The 22,183-nt window shown below is 39.3% G+C and overlaps 1 non-coding gene and 1 pseudogene across 1 annotated transcript; one reads left to right on the top strand and one right to left on the bottom strand.

Annotated features, from left to right (window-relative positions):
* Positions 1-15,206: 15,206 nt before the first annotated feature.
* LOC149498340 (uncharacterized) lies at positions 15,207-20,761 on the bottom strand (annotated as a pseudogene).
* LOC149498341 (small nucleolar RNA R71) lies at positions 20,268-20,374 on the top strand. Its single transcript, XR_016319824.1, has one exon. It is a non-coding gene; the product is annotated as a small nucleolar RNA R71 (small nucleolar RNA).
* Positions 20,762-22,183: the final 1,422 nt, after the last annotated feature.

The following is a 22,183-nucleotide window of genomic DNA, read 5'->3' as shown; positions in this document are numbered from 1 at the left end:
ATACCTGATTTAATCGTCGACCGCTTCTTAACTCCAGGTTAAGCTCCTCGTTAAGGGAATTAATTTTAATTTAATTTTAAGTGACCAGGTATCACAACAATAAAATAAAATTAAAACTAAAAAAATGCAAGAAAGCAGTAAAGAATCGCAAAGAGCGTAGGGAGAAGGAGCGTCCGTCAACACAGACTGAGTGAGTAAAATGGAGCCCCGGGGCCTCTTTTTATAGGAAAAAAAAAACGCACCCCGGGCGCGCCTGCCCGCCCTCGAGGGCGGGCGTGCCCGCCTAAGAGAGCGGGCGTGCCCGCCCATGCTGGGCGGGCGTGTCCGCCCAAGCTGGGCGGGCATGCCCGCCTGGCTTGGGCGGGCGTGTCCGCCCAAGCTGGGCGGGTGTGCCTGCCCATGCGAGGCGGGCATGCCCGCCTGGCTTGGGCGGGCAGGCCCACCCCCGTGGGCGGGCACGTGTGCCTTTTCTCCTTATTATTCCGGAGGCTTTTCCGGGAGTTCCGGATCTCAGAAAAATATTCCGAGACCAGTTCCGTGATCCTCGTAATTTTTCGGACATTTCAAGTACCATATTGGCACACTTCCGGTGAACTTTTTTGAATGACCTCCGGTCCGACCGGACTGTTTGCAGTCTGGGAAAACTGGCTCTTTGAGCATCAAAAAAAATAGGTATTCACAGACGACCACAGCCGCTGTCGCCGGCGGCTGCCGCCGCCGGCGATAGCGGCTACCGCCGCCGTTAAGGGCAGCTGCCACCGCCGCGGCCGACAGACTTTCTAGTTTTTTTCGTTCCGGAGGCTTCTCCGGCCGGACTGTTTGCAGTCCGGGAAAACTGGCCTTTTGAGCCTCAAAATTTGAGTATTCACAGTTGCCCCCCACTGGCTGTCATAAAAATGATTTATGAGAGCCAGTGGCTTTCTGAAGGAGCAAATTTTGAGGATGGGCAGAGGAGGAAACCCCGCCGTTGGTTTTTTTTCCTTTGAAATGAAATGATCAAATGCATGGATTTATGTTTGCAACTTAAAGATGTTTCTGCCTCTTTGAGGACTTAAAAAGATGTTTTGCCTCTTTGAGGACTTAAAAAGAGATTTTGCCTCTTAATGAGGGCTTAAAAAGAGATTTTGCCTCTTAGAGGGCTTGAAAAGAGATTTTGCCTCTTAGAGGACTTGAAAAGATGTTTTGCCTCTTAATGAGGGCTTGAAAAGAGATTTTTGTTTTTTTTTTCTTTGAGAACCAAGGTCCACCTAAAGTCGGAATGATCAAATGGCTTGGTTTTGGATGAAAAAACGGTTGGTTATTGGTTAGGGTTTCACCCTAGGTTTTATGTAAAAAATGGTTAACCATTAACCGGGTTCTACCCTGGGTTTGTGTAAAAGAGTTTGACGATGGTTGGGTTTCACCTTGGGTTGTGTATGTTTTTTTTTTTTATAACACTTGCCCCTGAATCCGACTTGGAGGATTTTGCCCCCTGCTTGAGGGAATTAATGCCCTTATTAGCTGAAATGGAATTTCTTCTTAATGAAAGACTAAAAATTCCGTGATTACTTCTGTGATGGGAGAATGGTGGAGGTTCTTATCACTTCTTGCCCCCAGAATGGTGCTGACCATGGAACACCTCAAGACATTGGTGTTTGTACTTGTCCAATCGATTGAAGAATCAAAGAGAACAAAGCCACTTATATAACTCGAGGGAACGGACAATGTGGATGACATTGCTCATCTGAAAGGATCGAAGAAACGATGGTCCGAGTGGAGACGAGGTATTAAAGAATTACCTCTCAACGATTTTGACATTTTTTAGGGTTGTTTTGGAAACCCCGGGGATTGAATTGACATTTTCCTCTCTCTCTTTTTTTTCGAGGAGTGACTCAAAGAGTGACGCTTTCAAAACGAACTTTTGAGAATGACTCGATTTTTGTGACTCGTTGTGGAATGACCACTGGTGATGGAGACTTGATTTAAGAGACTCATTGGAGACTCGATTTAGAGACTCAAATTTTTCTTGTAGTGAATTTTGACTCGAAGGAACTCAGTGATTCCTGGAAAAAAAAGATTTATATACTCCCAAGGAGACCTATGAAAGCACTTTTCATTTTTTTTTCTTAACTTTTGCCTAGTAGCCGCCCTTTCGGGTTTTCGACTCTAGCAGGCTCTTTGCCCTAACTTTTGCCTAGACCGCCCTTTCGGGTTTTCAGCCTAGCGGGCTCAATTCTTGCCTGAAGCCGCCCTTTCGGGTTTTCAACTCCAGCTTTTATTTTTTCTTTTCTTCTCTTTTTTTTTATTATTTTTTTTTATTTTTTATATTGGCAAAGAGAAAATGCTATTTATGATGCAAACTTATGTTTGTGACCGCGCCTTTGTGGCTGCCTACGTATCTCCAAGAACTCTTCGGGGGATGGGGAGAATCAGGTCTTTCGTAGTTCCTTCCGGGATGCGAGCTTCGTGCTCGGCTGGTGCGGAATTCATCTCCGACTTGATGTTAGTGCGGAATTCCTTTCCGTCTTGGTGCGGAATTTATTTCCGACTTGCTGTTGGGGCAAAATTCAATTCCGCCTTAATGCTGATTGTGGAGTTCATTTCCGATTTGATTTCTTCGGGATTCCTTCCCGACTTGATATTAATACAGAATTCATTTCTGACTTGATTTCTTCGCGGGATTTCTTCCCGGCTTGATGTCTTTGCGGGATTCCTTCCCGACTTGATGTCTTTACGGGATCCATTCCCGACTTTGATGATGATGCGGAATTCATTTCTGACTTAATTTTTTCACGGGATTCCTTCCCGGCTTGATGTCGTTGTGGGATTCCTTCCCGACTTGATGTCTTTATGGGATCCATTCCCGACTTGATGTTGTTGCAGAATTCATTTCTGACTTGATTTCTTCGTGGGATTCCTTCCCGGCTTGTTGTCTTTGCGGGATTCCTTCCCGATTTTGATGATGTTGAATCAATTGACTCGAGCTCGTATGATAGTGATGACCCTAGGCGAATCTGACTTTGTTGTTGTAGTGGTTTTACCACTGGTTGACTGAAATATGACTTGTATTCGTCACAAAGAGTTTTGAATACCCACATTGTGGTGGTAACTTGAGTGGCTGAGTGTTGAAGAAGCTTTTATGCTTTGAGTTTGTGGCTTCGCCATGTTTGAATTCTTGAGGTTAATTTGATTCCTTTTCTTGAACTTTATTTCCTCTGAATTTGAAACTTATTTCCTTAATGGTTCTCCTCTCCATAAGGAATTTTGAGGAGACTCTTGTTTTGAGAAATGATCCTTGTTTATAAGGACACTTGTACTTGTGCCATGCTTGGCGCTTAATTTTCAAGGTGTTTGTTGTCATCCAATTTGTGGAAATGACTGCTTCTTTTAAATTGCTTTTTCAAAATGTGAGCAGCCGCTTGGTCTTTGTCCTTATGGCTGAAATGATTTGTCATCTACCCTTGATGGGCTTGAATTTAACGGAGAACTTGCAGTTGACCCGTTTTTTGACAACTTGATTTCCTGTAGCTTTGTCCTTGATTTCTTTCTTTTACGCAGAAGTTCCTTTAACCCATTTTTTTCTTTTGCTTGTTTAGAAGCAGCCTCTCCATAAAGAATTTCGAGGCAACTTGATTCTGAGATGACTTGAGTAGTGTATGGATTGCATTGCGACTTCGTGCAGACCCAATCCAATAACTTCTTTATTCTGTCGCTTTTAAGCTCAAAATTCAGACACCTCTCTGTCGGAGCATCTTCCATTCCTGGGTTTTCGGAGAAACCATTCTGTCCTTAACCCCTTCAATCGGCTTTGCCTCGGTACTGTTTGAAGTCTTGTGTACCCTTTGCTGGATCCTTTCCATGATTACCCTTCAAAACTTCCCTTTTGACGGTGCTTCTTAGGATGCCCCCAGCTTTGATTGATGCAGAGCAAATGAAAGGATGAATGCATTTTTCTTTGCCAATTTTTATTATCTTTTTTTTTATCATCATTTTTTATTATTTTTTCGATTTTTTTTTTGCTTTCACAGGAAAGGAAAGAGTATAAACATGGTTTGGAACGTAAACTGCTCCCTTTTTATTGATAAAACAACATTTGTGTACAAAAGACACTTAGATTTACAAATGAAAACTTGAATGGAAATGAAAATGAAAAGAAAAGACTAGACCCTAAAAGATAGACTCCAGGTAAACTGTGATGGACTAGGATTGGATTGACTGAAGTGACTTTTTTCTTCTCGATGCTTAAATCGATCAGACATGTTGTTGTTGGTCTTGAACAATTCCTTTGTTCTTTTGGAGGTTTGATCTCAACCTTCTCAGACACAAACTTCATTCATTTCTAAGAAAAGTTCGAAAGGATCGAACGATTCTTGTTCAGCAATTTTTTTTTGCATTAATCCCATGGTTAGGCAAGGGATTGGTTGATATTCAGCTTGCTCTTGGGGATGATGGACCCATTGTCAACCAAGTCTTGTAGACGGTTTTTCAAAGTCCATCATGATTCGGTCTTATGCCCATGTCCTTGATGGTACTCACAGTATTCATTGGCTTTGAAATTCCGGGGCAGGGGGTCTGGTAATGGCCTTGCTTCTAAGGGCTTCAGTAAATTTGCTTTCACTGCTTCTCGGAACACCAAAAGGATTGGCATGCCGAGATCAGTATATTGCCTCCTTGGCTGATTGCTTCCCAAATTCCCAACACGTAAAGGATTCGTGGGGATTATACTGGCTATTTCATTTGTCTCACTGGACCCAGCATGATTCTGCTTCTTGTATGAGTATTCTTTGAGTTGACCCAACTGGATTAAGTCTTCCACCTTAGTTGCAGTCGCAATGAGCGATTGGAACGTAGGCAAGTACTGTGTTTGAAGCTGTGACTGGTAGACAGGCAGTAAATTCTTGATTATTATGTCAACTTGTTCTTGTTCAGAGGGTCGGTTGATCATTTGAGCAGCTTTGGCTCTCCACCTCGAAAGGAACGAGGAGAAGGGCTCGTTTTTCTTTTGTCTAGTGGTTTCCAGCTCCCTCCGGGTAACATCTACTTCGATATTATAATGGTATTGCGTATTAAACGCATTACAGATGTCTTCCCAGGTCTTCATTTTAGACCGGTCTAGGCTGACAAACCATCTCAAAGCAGCACCAGTGAGTGATTGTTGAAACAACTGAGCAAGGAGCTCGCTGTTCAGGCCAAACGGGTTGAGGGCACCCACATACATTTTCAGGTGCGTTTTGGGACAAATGGTTCCATCAAACTTGTCCATGTTGGGCATTTTGAACTTTGTGGGCAGTCTTGCTTCAGGGAACAAGGACAAGGAGTCCATGTCCACTACTTCCTTGTGTGTCTTAAGAGCAGTAATAGACCTTTCCAGGAGTTCTAGTTTTTCTCTCATTTTCTGAGCTTCCAGCTCAGAAGCAGTTCTGGAGGGCATGTCATCCAGGTTAAGGGCAGGGTTTGTTGGTTCAGCAGCAGGACCCTGATTAGAGGTAGTAGGTCCACTTCCCCCGGCGGAAGCCCCATTTCCATTACCACCGCCTAGTTCAGCTATTAGGACAGTCCTCTGGGTAGCCAATGCCTCATTCATTCTAGCCTCCATTCTGGCTTCCAGTTGTTCGATGAGGTTTTGGATGTCAGTGAGTGATGCCATTGGTGCAGTCGGGGTTGTTGGACTTGTGGGTGAGAGCTCAGTTGGTGTTTCGGGTACAGGTGATCTTTGGAGGGGTACCTGTAAAAGGACATAGTCAAAATGATTAGACTATCCTATATAGGGTGTTTTCATAGGTTATGTGAGGTAGGGTAGTGTTGGTATGCTAGGACACCTAGGGTAGGACCCAATGGGGTGTGATATGTAAGGTGGAGTGCTTAGGGCTGGACACCTCGACTTTTCGAAAGGCCCTAAGTTCTCAAGAAAAAAAAAAAAAAAAATTGGGCCTTAGGGGCCAAAATGTGAATTTTTGGGCCTTAGGCCAAATTGGGAATTTTTGGGCCCTTGGGGCCAAATTGGGAATTTTTGGGCCTCTGTGGCCAAGAATGTGAACTTCTGGGCCTTAGGGGCCAAATTGTGAACTTCTGGGCCTTAAGGGCCAAATTGAGAATTTTTTTGGGCCTCTGTGGCCAAATTGGAAATTTTTGGGCCTCTGGGGCCAAAATGGGTATTCTTGGGCCTCTGGGGCCAAATTGAGAATTTTTGGGCCTTTGTGGCCAGATTGGAAATTTTTGGGCCTCTGTGGCCAAATTGGAAATTTTTGGGCCTTTGGGGCCAAATTGAGAATTTTTGGGCCTTAGGCCAAGTTGGGAATTTTTGGGCCTTTAGGGCCAAAATGTGAACTTCTGGGCCTCTGTGGCCAAATTGCGAATTTTTGGGCCTCTGTGGCCAAATTGCGAATTTTTGGGCCTTTGGGGCCAAATTGAGAATTTTTGGGCCTTAGGCCAAATTGGGAATTTTTGGGCCTTAGGGGCCAAGATGTAATTTTCCAGGTCTCAAGGACCAAAATATAATTTTTTAGGTCTCAGGGACCAAAATGTGATTTTCCAGCTTTGAAATGGAATGTTTTTTCTTTGTGAAGTATGGGATGAATGCGTGAATGCGCACAACATCACAACATAATTCATTTTAATGGAATGATTCAGCATCATTGGGTGCATACAGCCCTAAAGGATAGGTTCTATAGGCTATGACACAAATAGAGAATTGGCTTATAAAGGGACCCTTGAACCTTGAGTAAGGATATACCTAACCACATGTGAAACAAAGAGTTTCGCGTGGGTCCAACGGTACGCATACTCATGGGCCATCCCCAAAAGGATTAGGGATGGTTTGCCGTAACAGGGAGGACGCTTTGGCTGTCCGTCGACATAATCAAAGAGACCTGCCGATCAGCGCTACTTGCTATCCAGACTCAGAAGTTTGAACAGAGAGAGAAGAAATCCATTTGAAATGCATTTTTCATGCAATGGAGAAAAAGATTCTCAATCGTGCACATAAATCAACAAATTCAAATGTCTTAATTAAATTTGTCAATCAAGTTCAAATTTTCCTTATTAAGTATTCTTAAAGAAAGAATACTCAATTTGTGCTTAGGTACCCTGCAAAACAAAGCATAGTAAAATAATACCCTAAAGAAGGGCAGGTTAGTCTATGCAGCAATTGTAGTCCACTTCATGTAAAATGATTACATAAGTCCCCAGCAGAGTCGCCAAACTGTGAACCCCTTCCCCAAACATCATGAGCATATGAATGCATGTGACTAAGGAAGAAATGCACGTGATGTGTGAGTCGCCACCTTGTTTAATTGTTTCAGGGTAAACTAGGAAAAAACCCTAAGTGACTCCATTTTTAATTAACCTAGTTACTAGATTAATTACCCAATGTCTAAAGCATGGTGTGCAAACCCGAGATGGATCCCGAGACTGTGTCATGCTGATAAACTAACCATGAATGAATGCTTGAATGCTTTGCAAGGTAAATGATGTGATTGGACCAAATAAAAGGTTTATGTGATTTTGACTTGCCGCTCGGGGTTAAATCCCAAACGTGCCTACGTACTTCCGTTTGAATGGAAGATCAAAGTCGACGTAGTTCGATATGCCTCTTTTTAGAGGGCTTTGAATGGGATGCTTTATGCATGAGTGTGTGTATGCTCCGTGCATTTTGTTTAGGCTTTTTGCCAAAAGACTGATTGATTTAGGCACTTGGTGCCAAAATGTTGATTTTGAGGCTTTTAGCCAAAAGAGTTTAATTTGGGCTTATTCTTGCCAAAAGATTGATTTTTTTAAGGCATTTGTGCCAAAACGAATTGTTTTAAAGCTTTTAAAGCCAAAATATTGGTTTAGGCACTTAATTTGCCAAATGATATTAATTGGGCGATTATCGCCTAAATGGATTGATTTAAGGCAGTTTATTTGCCAAAAAAAATTGTTCGAAGGCTTTTAGCCAAAGAAATTTAATTTAAGCGATTTGTCGCTACAAAAAGGTTAATCTTCACTTATAGGCGATTTGTTTGCCTAAAGTGATTAATTAAAGGCTTTTAGCCAAATTTTGATTTAAGCGGTTTGTCGCTATGAGAACGAAATCAATTCTCACTTATAGGCAATTTGTTTGCCTAAAGTGATTAATTAAAGGCTTTTAGCCAAAATATTGCTTGAAGCGATTTGTCGCTATGGAAAAGAATCAATTCTCACTTATAGGCAATTTGTTTGCCTAAAGTGATTAATTAAATTGAAATATAGGCAATTTATTGCCATAAAAAGAAAAAGTGTTTAATCAGGGCCTTTTAGTCACAATTATTGATTAATTAGACTTAGGCAAAAAAACTGTTCGAAATAAGGCACTTTCACCATAGTTATTGATTAACTAGGCTTTTAGCCAATATTGTCGAATTTAAGCTTTAATACCGCGATTATTAATTAACCGGGCACTTAAGCTTAATTTTATTTATTTAAGACCATTTTATTTGCCTGGTGGATGATATGGATGCATTTATGCCGTTATAGAATTTAGGCGGAGTAGAAGAGAAGCATGCATGAAGTGCTAAAATTAAATAGGCAGAGTTTTGTTTACATACCTGATTTAATCGTCGACCGCTTCTTAACTCCAGGTTAAGCTCCTCGTTAAGGGAATTAATTTTAATTTAATTTTAAGTGACCAGGTATCACAACAATAAAATAAAATTAAAACTAAAAAAATGCAAGAAAGCAGTAAAGAATCGCAAAGAGCGTAGGGAGAAGGAGCGTCCGTCAACACAGACTGAGTGAGTAAAATGGAGCCCCGGGGCCTCTTTTTATAGGAAAAAAAAACGCACCCCGGGCGCGCCTGCCCGTCTAAGAGAGCGGGCGTGCCCGCCCATGCTGGGCGGGCATGCCCGCCCATTCTGGGCGGGCGTGTCCGCCCAAGCTGGGCGGGCATGCCCGCCTGGCTTGGGCGGGCATGCCCGCCTGGCTTGGGCGGGTGTGCCCGCCCAAGCTGGGCGGGCATGCCCGCCTGGCTTGGGCGGGCGTGTCCGCCCAAGCTGGGCGGGCGTGTCCGCCCAAGCTGGGCGGGTGTGCCCGCCCATGCGAGGCGGGCATGCCCGCCTGGCTTGGGCGGGCAGGCCCACCCCCGTGGGCGGGCACGTGTGCCTTTTCTCCTTATTATTCCGGAGGCTTTTCCGGGAGTTCCGGATCTCGGAAAAATATTCCGAGACCAGTTCCGTGATCCTCGTAATTTTTCGGACATTTCAAGTACCATATTGGCACACTTCCGGTGAACTTTTTTGAATGACCTCCGGTCCGACCGGACTGTTTGCAGTCTGGGAAAACTGGCTCTTTGAGCATCAAAAAAATAGGTATTCACAGACGACCACAGCCGCTGTCGCCGGCGGCGATAGCTTCTACCGCCGCCGTTAAGGGCAGCTGCCACCGCCGCGGCCGACAGACTTTCTAGTTTTTTTCGTTCCGGAGGCTTCTCCGGCCGGACTGTTTGCAGTCCGGGAAAACTGGCCTTTTGAGCCTCAAAATTTGAGTATTCACAGCGATGAAAAGGGATATCACAGATTATGTGTCGAGGTGTTTGACATGCCAGCAAGTGAAAGCAGAGCATCAATTTCCTTCTGGTTTGTTACACCCTACTTCTATTCCGGAGTGGAAATGGGATAGGATTACCATGGATTTTGTGACTGGATTACCTTTAACTCCTAAAAAGAAAGATGCTGTATGGGTAATAGTTGACAGATTAACTAAGTCGGCACACTTTCTTCCTGTTAGGACTGACTTCACCATGGAGCAGTATGCAGAGCTTTATATAGATGAGATAGTGAGATTACATGGGGTTCCTTCTTCCATCATTCAGATAGAGATCCGAGATTTACTTCTAGATTTTGGAAGAAGCTGCATGAGGCCCTGGGTACTAAGCTGAATTTCAGCACAGCTTTTCATCCTCAAACTGATGGTCAGTCAGAGCGGGTTATTCAGATTTTAGAGGATATGCTGAGAGCTTGCATCATTGAGTTTGAGGGTAGTTGGGAGAAGTACATCCGACTTGCGGAATTTGCTTACAATAACAGTTATCAGTCGAGCATTCAGATGGCTCCCTTCGAAGCACTATATGGCAGGAGATGTAGGACTCCACTGTGTTGGTCAGAATTGAGTGAGGGTAAGATTATAGGTCCAGATTTGATTCGAGACACAGAGGATAAGGTCAGAATTATCAGAGATAGATTGAAAGCAGCTTCAGATCGTCAGAAGTCCTATGCCGACTTGAAGAGGAAAGATATAGAGTATGCAGTGGGAGATAAGGTTTTCCTTAAGGTATCTCCGTGGAAAAAGATATTGAGATTTGGAAGAAAGGGTAAGCTTAGTCCTAGGTTCATTGGTCCATATGAGATCATTGAGCGTATGGGTCCATTAGCCTATAGACTAGCTTTACCACCAGACCTGGATAGGATACATAATGTTTTCCATGTGTCTATGTTGAGGAGGTATCGGTCCGACCCAGCACATGTGATATCAGTGGAATCTGTGACTATAGAGCCAGATTTAACTTATGAGGAAGAACCAGTGATGATACTTGCTAGGGCAATCAAGGAACTAAGGAATAAGAGAATTCCTTTGGTAAAGGTCCTTTGGAGAAACCATAAGACCGAGGAAGCTACATGGGAAAGTGAAGATATTATGAGACAGTAGTATCCTCAGTTATTTACACCAGGTAAATTCGATGATGAATTTCTTTTAAGGGGGGAGGGGAGAACTGTAATAGACTGATTTTCTTTTAGTGTCGGTAATAGTGATTTACCGGTCTGTGAATAGTACCATCGGTCCAGGACTTGGTATTATTTTGGTCCGGAAAAATTACTATGCATATTTAATATTTTATTTACTATTTTTGGAGCATGTTTGCATGATTTAGGTGGGTAGAAAATATTGAACTAATATTATTGGAGAGTTGATGTATGTTGCGTCTCTTTTGAGTTCCCGCAAGTATACGGATCGCAACGTAGTAATAAAAGATCGATCCCACGAGGAACGGGTTGAGTACACTTGCTACTTTATTCTTACTGATATGTTTACAGGAATACAAATATAAAATAGGTCTAAGGAATTTCTTAGTTATTCTAGATCTAATGATTATTTAACTTCAGAGAATAATGTGCATTAAAATACTTAGAATAATTAATCATAAAGACAAATGTGTAGTAAAATACTTAGACTAATTAATTGTACACAGGATTTTCCTTTTCTATGCAAAAGCTTGTAATATTCAATAAAGAATCTCTTAATTACATATGGTATAATATAATTCAACTTCTCAGTATAGAATTATACTATTTATTATATGTATTTCTACATATAATAAAATCCCTATCTTGTTAAATATTAAACCTAATTCTTATTCTTTGATTATTTCAATAAGACAGATTTAATTTTAACAGAAATAAGTAAAATATGCATATGTAAATTCAATTCAATGAATTAAATCTCTTTGATCTTTACTAAACTATTTCCTTCTGAGAATATAATCTAGTAACTTTGATTAAACAAAGATCAAAAGATAACTTAAGGAATTTTTATTGAATACTACCAATTAAAATTGTTGCTTTGTATAGAAGAATTATGAAGACCAACATACAACAAGTCTATAAAACAAGAGAAAGAAGTAATCAAACTCAAGCCTCCGGAGGGCGTCACACCTCGAGGAACTTCTTGGTGTTCTTGGCACAATCAATAACAAGTGACTTTCGTCAATCTTGCTCTAAGTACTACTAACACACTTCTCCTAATACAATCTAAGTGTTTTTGTGAATGTAACTCTGAATAAGAATTAATTCTGTATCTCCTTGTTTCTTCACTTTGATTGCTATTTATAGAGGAGGAGAGTGATGGTGGTTTTGGTAGTGATTGGTTGGCCAAGAGGTGCTTGAGGTGATTTCTCTTGGGAAGAGTCCCGACCTGTGCATGGAAAGATATGATTTTCTGATGAAAAGAGCATCAATTACGTCTTCTGGAAATCTCGACTCGCGCTCGCGTATATGAATGTCGCGCTCGCGACTTCTGCTTCAAATGCTTCTACCTCTCAAAAGTTCTTTTCGCGCCCGCGCATATGGAAGTCGCGCTCGCGACTTTCGCTGGCAAACTTTCTGACTCTCGAAGGTGCTTTCTCGCGCTCGCGTATATGAATATCGCGCTCGCGTCTTTTGGTCCAATTGCTTCTGACACTCAGATCTGCTTGTCGCGCCCGCGTATATGAATGTCGCGCTCGCGATTAGCTATTTTGGTTGTAGCTTGCGCGCGCGACAATTGGTATTGCTCGCGACGTGGGCATTTTTCTTTGTTGCGACTTGCTTGAACGCGCGAAGGCTGGATCAAGGAATTCTTCCATCTTTTGAACTTGTTTTGACCCTATTTTTGTATAGAACAAGTCTTTGCTCCAACTTTGTTCCTGCAATTCACTTTAAAACAAAACAACACGAACAAATGTAAAATGTACAAAAACAATCATGCATTCATGCAATTTATATCGAAATAACATAACATGATTTGCCCGCTTTGCGAGGCTATCAATTCCCCCACACTTAGCTCTTTGCTTGTCCCTAAGCAAAATATTTATCCTTCTTCCTTGAACTTCATATTGATCATGTTTGTTTTTATTCGTTGATTTAGACTTCTTAAGTAATTTACCAAAGATAAGAGATTTATGCATTTTATGAACCAAGTAGTATAAATGTATATGACATGCAAAAATTTTCAAAATAGCAAATAAAAAATCTAAAGTATAAGAAATCTAGCCATTTTTAAGAAATGAGATAGGCAATCCTCCATCCCTAGAATGCAAAGAATAGGAAGTACTTTAGATAGCATACATGTATTGTTTCTTATCTCAAGGCATTTTTAGGTTGTCTTTTTTCTAACTCACTTAAGTGGTTGCATTTTATGCTCCATACCACTTCATTGCTCTTTTTTTTTTTTTTTTTTTTTTTTTTTTTTCTTGTGGTTGCATTTTATGCTCCATACCACATTTTTTTCTTTTGCTATTTTTATTCTAGGTATGTGGGAATGTAATTTGATAAGTGGTTGCATTTTATGCTCCATACCACTTTGCTATTAAAAAAAACGGATTTTCCGTTATTCCCCTATCGTATATTTTTCTCTCTTGAACATACCTTCATCCTTTATTGACTTGAAACATACAAGTTTTTAATTTCTTCCTATTCTTCATTCAAGTTAGGAATCAAGCTTTTCTAAAACAAAAGATAATGTCTAAATAGTTAACTAAAGATTATAATGTGCTATTTGAAAATTTTAATATGTCATATGTAATATATTAACACTTTAAGTTCATCTAAGAATTTAATCTCTTTAATCATGGTATATTATTCAAGACTTCTATTTCAACAAGCAAAATACAAACAAATCAACATGTAGAGACTAAAACATTGAACTAAGGCAAAGAAGTTGACTTTTTTAATTGTCACACATTTTTTTTTTAAACATAATAAAAATAATGAAATGTAAGTCTCCCCCACACTTAAAAGCCACAATGTCCTCATTGTGTGAGGGGAAAATGCAAATAAAAAATACGACACATGCATAAACACACAAATAAATACTAAAAATAGAAAGAAAAACTTAAAGGGAAACAGAAAAACCTTAGGCCTCCGGAGAACCTGGAGGCGATGGAGTGAACTCGATGTGTTGATGGTGGAAATATTTCATCCACTTCCGTTCCATCCGTTCGTGGTTTTTCTGGATTGTATGCAGTTTTTGTCCCATGTCAAGAACAGTAATTTGCAAGGTTTCCTGCGATTGCTGTAAAGCTTCCACTTTACTCAACACTTGTTTCCACCCGGCAACTTCATCTTCTTCTTCTTCCGCATGAGAAGATGATGTTACCGGTGCTTTGCCCTTCCGCTGTCTTTGCATATGTGCCTCAGAGGTGCCGTCAATACGATCGCTTTGCCCGATTCTTGCTTCCCATGGCTTCCAACGATAGTTAACTGTACTGCCAGTTTTTACTTCTTCAACTAAACCTGTCCTTTTCAAGAATGCGCCATCCATATACCGAAAAGTGTCTGTAGGTTGGGGCTGATAAGGTGGAATAGGCATCCGAGCAATATGTGCCAAGATAGGCGCCAGACTACCCACTCCTAAAGTAACTTTGCCTTGATGACGAGAGGCGTTGTATATTGTATCGAGTATTATTCCTGCAACGTCCACTCGTTTTCCCTGTAAAATACAGTCCAAAATAAACAAGTCTCTTGTTTGGACTTTGGATGCTTCCACCCGTCCAAACAAGGCATAACACAAATACTTCTGCAGATATAAAATACTCTCATCTTTTATCCATTTATTTCCAGAATTTCGTGGGGTAAAAGTTGATTGCCCAGTTAGTTTTTCCCAAACGGAAGATGCATTCCATCCCTTCGGTTTAGGAGGACATAAACTTTTGGGAAATCCTAACCATTCATGCATTTGATCATATCCCACAGTTAATTCTTCTCCATCCACTCTAAATTTGATGGCCATTTCATCTTCATCCACCCAATCAATAGTAGTTAGTAACTCTAAACTTAATTTAGCATTTTCAGGAATTTGTAATTGACTAAATATTTCAAAATTTAGAGTTTTCAAATATTCCTGTACTTTCTCTAAAATACCAGTATTTTGTAAAAAGGTTGGGTCAAGAAGATACATACCTGTGAAAGTGCACTTGGCTAGGCGTGTGTAGCGTTCTCCTTCCGCTATAGTATATATGGGGAAAGGAGCCTTATATCTGGTGGCCAAATCCTTTCGTGCTGGTGCAGAGGAGGAAGATCCTTCCTTGTTCTTCCTAGCCTTTTGCTTAAATGGCATGGTGTGAGTGTGGATGGAGTTATTTGTTGCTCAAGATATGTAGAAAAGAGGGTTGCTGGGAATTGATTTTGCAGCGACAGAGTTTGGGAGTTTGTAAAGAAGGGACTTGAATTTCTTATATAGATGAATTGGGGGAAGGATAGGGTTGAGTAGTTAATGGGGAAGTTGAAAAGGAAGAGTTTTGATTGGATTTGAAAGGTTACTTACAGTTTTTCGCAGGTTTGAATGCCTTGGGAAGGAGAAGAATTGATTGGAATGTGAGAGGGCAGTTGAGAATTTCTGACCGTTAGGAAGTTGCGCCAAAAATTTGTGGAATCGCGCCAGAATTTTTCTAGAGTCACGATTGCGTCGAAAAATTTGCGCTCGCGAATGGTTCTCGCCTTGCCTCTGCCCTCTGTTGTGCCCTAATCGCGTCCGTGCTTGGGGCTATCGCGATCGCGAGATCGAATCTCTGTGCTTCTGACCTGTTTTGCAGAGAATTCGCGTCCGCGCAGATAGATGTTGCGATCGCGAATGGGGATCTTGAAGCTTCTGACTTGTTTTGTGGAGAATTCGCGCTCGCGCGGATGGATGTCGCGATCGCGAATTTTGGTTTCCTACAAAATAAATTACCTGCATACTTCATTTTTTATGAGTTTCCGATTTTTTTTTTATTTTTTTTATATGAAGGTAATATAAAAATATATGAAGGTAATATAAAATAAATAAAATAATAAGTTATAATAAACAAAGTATATTAATTTATTGTTATTATACATACCTATTTGATTCAAAATGTTACCTGTGGTGGATCATCAATCCTATTACCCAAATAAAGCTTACACCGTTGTCCATTGACCATAAATGTGGATCCATTAGATAGATTCTTCAATTCTAATGCTCCATGTTCCATAACTTTGATTACTTCAAACGGTCCACTCCATCTGGACTTCAATTTTCCAGGAAATAGGCGTAATCTTGAATTAAATAATAACACCTGGTCTCCTTCTTGAAATGATTTGATTCGAATTTGATTATCATGCCATTTCTTAGTTCTTTCCTTATATAACTTGGCATTTTCATATGCTAATAATCTGATTTCATCAAGTTCATTCAACTGAAGTTTCCTTTTGTAACCAGCCTTGCTTAAATCAAAATTCAAAGACTTTATTGCCCAATATGCTTTGTATTCCAATTCTAAGGGTAGGTGACATGCCTTACCATAGATTAAACGATATGGAGACATCCCAATTGGTGTCTTAAATGCCGTTCTATACGCCCAAAGTGCATCATCGAGTTTAAGTGACCAATCCTTTCGTGACGAATTGACCGTTTTTTCCAAAATCCACTTAAGCTCACGGTTGGAGATTTCCACTTGACCGCTAGTTTGTGGATGATATGGAGTAGATACCTTGTGATGTACTCCATATTTCCTCAAAAGACTTTCAAATGATCTATTTAAAAAGTGCGTACCTCCATCACTTATGATTGCTCTGGGAACCCCAAATCTGGTAAATAATGCTTTTAAGAATTTTACCACTGTATTGGCGTTGTTTGTGACACAAGCTTGTGCTTCCACCCACTTGGAAACGTAGTCAACAGCTACTAAGATATAACTTTTACCTTGTGAAATAGGGAATGGTCCCATGAAGTCGATTCCCCATACATCGAATATCTCTACCTCGAGTATGTTGGATAAAGGCATTTCATCTTTTCGACTTATGTTGCCAACCCGTTGACACCTGTCACAATGAGACACAAATATACGAGCATCGTGGAATAGAGTGGGCCAATAAAAACCACTTTCCAAAACCTTTGAAGCAGTTCTATTTGCTCCATGATGCCCTCCATATGGACTAGAGTGACAATGCATAAGTATATCTTGTATTTCTGTTTCCCTTACACACCTTCTAATCATACCGTCCATACATATCTTGAACAAGAATGGTTCGTCCCATAAGAAATTTTTAGCATCTGCATAGAACTTCTTCTTTTGTGCATAAGTCATATCTGGAGGTATGATGTTAGAAGCTAGAAAATTTGCAATGTCAGCATACCAAGGTGTGTGAACATGTTGTACTAACATCAAATTCTCATCTGGAAAACTTTCATTTATAATTGTAGTTTCTCCTATTGGTCCTTCTTCATTTTCCAGACGTGATAAATGATCAGCAACTAAATTTTCAGAACCCTTTTTATCTCTAATTTCAATGTCAAATTCTTGTAATAATAATACCCATCGAATAAGACGTGGTTTTGCATCTTTTTTAGTAAACAGGTATTTTAATGCAGAATGATCAGTATAGACTATGACTTTGGCTCCTAACAAGTATGATCTAAATTTATCACATGCATATACTACAGCCAACATTTCCTTCTCAGTAGTTGTATAGTTTATTTGAGTACTAGTTAGAACATGGCTAGCATAGTATATCACATGCAACTTTTTCTCATGTCTTTGGCCTAAAACACAACCAACAGCAACATCACTAGCATCACACATTATTTCAAATGGTAATCCCCAATTGGGTTTTGCTATAATAGGTGCACTTACTAATGCCTTCTTTAAAGTATTAAAAGCTTCCAAACATTCTGGAGAAAAATCAAAAGATGCATCTTTAACAAGTAAGTTAGTTAGAGGTTTAGCAATGATAGAAAAATTTTTTATAAATCTTCTATAAAATCCTGCATGGCCTAGAAAAGATCTTATACCTTTAACCGTAGTAGGAGGAGGTAACTTTTCTATGGCTTCTATCTTTGCCCTATTTGTCTGGATTCCTTCCTTACTTATTTTGTGCCCTAAAACAATGCCCTCATCAACCATAAAGTGGCATTTTTCCCAATTCAAAACCAAGTTAGCACTTTCACATCTTGATAATACAAGATCTAGATTTTTTAAACAACCTTCAAATGAATCACCATACACAGAAAAGTCATCCATAAAGACATCCATAATTTCTTCTATGTAGTCATTAAAAATCGCGGTCATGCAACGTTGAAATGTTGCAGGTGCATTGCATAATCCAAAAGGCATGCGTCTATATGCAAATGTACCAAATGGACAAGTAAATGTGGTTTTCTCTTGGTCATTCGGAAAGATATAAATCTGAAAATATCCCGAATATCCATCGAGAAAACAATAGAAAGCATGACCAGCAATTCTTTCTAACATTTGATCTATGAATGGTAACGGAAAATGATCTTTTCTTGTGGCTGAATTAAGTTTTCTATAATCAATACATACCCTCCAACCTGTAGTGGTCCTAGTAGGAATTAGTTCACCATTTTCATTTTTTACTACAGTCATTCCCCCCTTTTTAGGCACACATTGGATTGGACTAACCCATTGGCTATCTGAAATTGGGTATATTATTCCTGCATCTAGCAATTTGATAATTTCTTTCTTCACTACTTCTTTCATATTAGGATTAAGTCTCCTTTGTCTTTCTGCCTTAGGTATATGTCCATCCTCGAGATTGATATAATGCATGACTCGATTTGGACTTATCCCCTTAAGATCAGAAATTTGCCATCCTATACTCTTAATCCTATTTCTAACAATTTTTAACAAGTCATTTTCTTGATCTATAGTTAATTTGTTAGAAATAATTATAGGAAGAGTGTGATCTTTACCTAAGAAAGCATATCGTAGATGATTCGGTAACTCTTTAAGATCTACTGTTGGTGGAACTTCAATTGATGGTGGTAAAGGCTCATGCTCCCTAAGTAACATTTCAGGTCTTAAATTTATAAACTCCTCTTCTTTATTATTGACATTTTCTTCCTCAAAATTTTCCTTATCTTCCAAAGCAAACATTTCTTGTATGCAGACATCAACTACATCAATTCTCATGCAATTCCCCTCATCCATAGGATATTTCATGGCTTTATCTATATGAAATTCAATGACATCATTACCTATCTTAAGGACTAATTTTCCTTCTGAAACATCAATTAATGCCCTCCCTGTGTTCATAAATGGTCTTCCTAAAATAAGAGGACAATTTTCATCATAAACAAAATCGAGTATGACAAAATCAGTTGGAAAATAAATTTGTCAACCTTAACAAGTACATCCTCAATGATACCATAGGGTCTTTTAATAGTTTGGTCAGCAAGTTGTAAAATCATATTAGTTCTTTTAACTTCATCCTCTAATCCCAATTTCTTAAAGAGAGATAATGGCATCAAATTAATACTTGCTCCTAAATCACACAGGCATCTAGGAAAATCTACTTTACCTAATTTGCATGGTATAGTGAAACTCCCTGGATCTTTGAGTTTAGTAGGTAACTTACTTGAGATTATGGAACTGCAATCCTCAGTTAGAGTGACTGTCGACACATCTTCCCAACTACGTTTCTTTGAGATCAATTCTTTAAGGAACTTACCGTAATTTGGAATTTGTGTGATAGCTTCCATAAGTGACATGTTGATATGCAAATTTTTCAGTTTATCAATAAAATTTAAGAACTGCTTATCTTGCTCCTGCTTCTTGAGCCTTTGCAGAAAAGGTGGCCTAGATTGATAAATTTTAACGTTGTCCTTCTCCGTGTCCTTTCCTTTTTCTTGTTCTCTTGATCCTGCGCTATTTTCCTCAATGCTCGGTTTACCAACCGGCTCCACATTTGCATTATTCAAAATATTAGCATCAATACCCGAAGGAACTATTTTATCTACTATTCTACCACTTCGCAAGGCAATGGCACTTACATTCTCCCTAGGATTCTTTTCTGTATTACTAGGAAGATTTCCCACTTCACGTGAGGAAATAGCACTTGCAAGTTGCCCTACTTGTACCTCCAAGTTATGTATAGATGATGAATGATTTTTGAATAACTTATCAAACTTTGATTCTAACCATTTAAAGCTATCATCCTGACTACTCATCTTTTGGTTAAATCCCTCCAGAAATTTATCAATTTTATTAGTCAATTGTCCCAGTCTATCTTGATATTGACTACCCTGATTGCCTCTATCCTGATTATCATGGTTTCTCCAAAAAGAGTTATGATAATTACGATTTTCAGCATTATAAGTATTCGAATATGGACCACGAACTTGTCTTTGGACATAATTCACTTGTTCCTCCATAATCGGATGCTTATAATTACATTCATTTGACACATGCCCATTTTGACCGCAATTGTCACACATAAGAGATGTTGATTTACTTATGTTCAAGTTATCAATTTTATAAGACAAAGCAGAAATCTGTGCTTGCATCATAGTTAAGGGGTCTAATTCATGCACTTTCTTTGCTGAATTTTTTGAAGAAGAAGAACACTCATTATTAGTAGTAGAATGACTTACCTGAACCCTTTCAGTTGGCCATATGCTATTATTGTTGGCCATCTCTTTCTAGTAACTCAATTGCATCATTAGTAGTCTTCTTCATTAATGATCCTCCTGCCATAGCATCTATAGTTCCCCTTGTAGATGGTGTTACCCCATTGTAGAAGGTTTGAATCAATATATTTTGGGGAAGGCCATGGTGTGGGCAAACTCGTTGGAGCTCTTTGTAGCGATCCCATGCCTCATATAAGGATTCATTTTCATGTTGGGTAAATGAGGTTATTTCTTTGATAAGCCTAGCGGTTTTTGCTAATGGGAAATACTTAGACAGGAAGGCTTGGGCTAATTCTTCCCAAGTAGTGATAGAGTTTGGTGGTAATGAATTTAACCAAGCTTTTGCCTTGTCTTTCAATGTGAAAGGAAATAGACGTAATTTGATAGCATCTGCTGGTACTGAATTCATCTTGAATGTATCACAGATCTCAAGAAAACTGGCTATATGCGAATTAGGATCCTCATTTGACAATCCGTAGAACTGAACACTATTTTGAAGCATTTGTAATAAAGCAGGTTTAATTTCAAACTGGTTAGCATTCACCGGTGGACGTACTACTCCCTTTTGTGAACCATTTAAGCTTGGAGTAACAAAGTCCATCAACCTCTGTGGCGGATTTCCATCACCCATGACTCTTGAATTTCTTCTTTTCTTTTTCTTCTTTCGTTGTGAAAGGAACTGTTCAATCTCAGGCTGATAATCCTCCAATTCACTGTTTGAAGATCTGGTGCTTGGAATATGGGTTATGTAAATTATGTGTTTCTGCAAAATTTTGAACCAATTATAAGTAAGTATATTAATTAAAACAAGCTGTAAATCATATATAAGAATATTTTGTTAAATGACAGAACACCGGTCCCCGGCAACGGCGCCAAAAACTTGTTGCGTCTCTTTTGAGTTCCCGCAAGTATACGGATCGCAACGTTGTAATAAAAGAACGATCCCACGAGGAACGGGTTGAGTACACTTGCTACTTTATTCTTACTGATATGTTTACAGGAATACAAATATAAAATAGTTCTAAGGAATTTCTTAGTTATTCTAGATCTAATGATTATTCAACTTCAGAGAATAATGTGCATTAAAATGCTTAGAATAATTAATCATAAAGACAAATGTGTAGTAAAATACTTAGACTAATTAATTGTACACAGGATTTTCCTTTTCTATGCAAAAGCTTGTAATATTCAATAAAGAATCTCTTAATTACATATGGTATAATATAATTCAACTTCTCAGTATAGAATTATACTATCTATTATATGTATTTCTACATATAATAAAATCCCTATCTTGTTAAATATTAAACCTAATTCTTATTCTTTGATTATTTCAATAAGACAGATTTAATTTTAACAGAAATAAGTAAAATATGCATATGTAAATTCAATTCAATGAATTAAATCTCTTTGATCTTTACTAAACTATTTCCTTCTGAGAATATAATCTAGTAACTTTGATTAAACAAAGATCAAAAGATAACTTAAGGAATTTTTATTGAATACTACCAATTAAAATTGTTGCTTTGTATAGAAGAATTATGAAGACCAAAATACAGCAAGTCTATAAAATAAGAGAAAGAAGTAATCAAACTCAAGCCTCCGGAGGGCGTCACACCTCGAGGAACTTCTTGGTGTTCTTGGCACAATCAATAACAAGTGACCTTCGTCAATCTTGCTCTAAGTACTACTAACACACTTCTCCTAATACAATCTAAGTGTTTTTGTGAATGTAACTCTGAATAAGAATTAATTCTTTATCTCCTTGTTTCTTCACTTTGATTGCTATTTATAGAGGAGGAGAGTGATGGTGGTTTTGGTAGTGATTGGTTGGCCAAGAGGTGCTTGAGGTGACTTCTCTTGGGAAGAGTCCCGACCTGTGCATGGAAAGATATGATTTTCTGATGAAAAGGCATCAATTACGTCTTCTGGAAATCTCGACTCGCGCTCGCGTATATGAATGTCGCGCTCGCGACTTCTGCTTCAAATGCTTCTGCCTCTCAAAAGTTCTTTTCGCGCCCGCGCATATGGAAGTCGCGCTCGCGACTTTCGC

This window comes from Jatropha curcas, chromosome 2 (assembly GCF_041381405.1).
Source record: "Jatropha curcas cultivar XTBG-Jc1 chromosome 2, XTBG_Jcur_1.0, whole genome shotgun sequence".
Classification (NCBI taxonomy): Eukaryota; Viridiplantae; Streptophyta; class Magnoliopsida; order Malpighiales; family Euphorbiaceae; genus Jatropha; species Jatropha curcas.
This window is presented reverse-complemented; position numbering and strand designations above follow the sequence as displayed.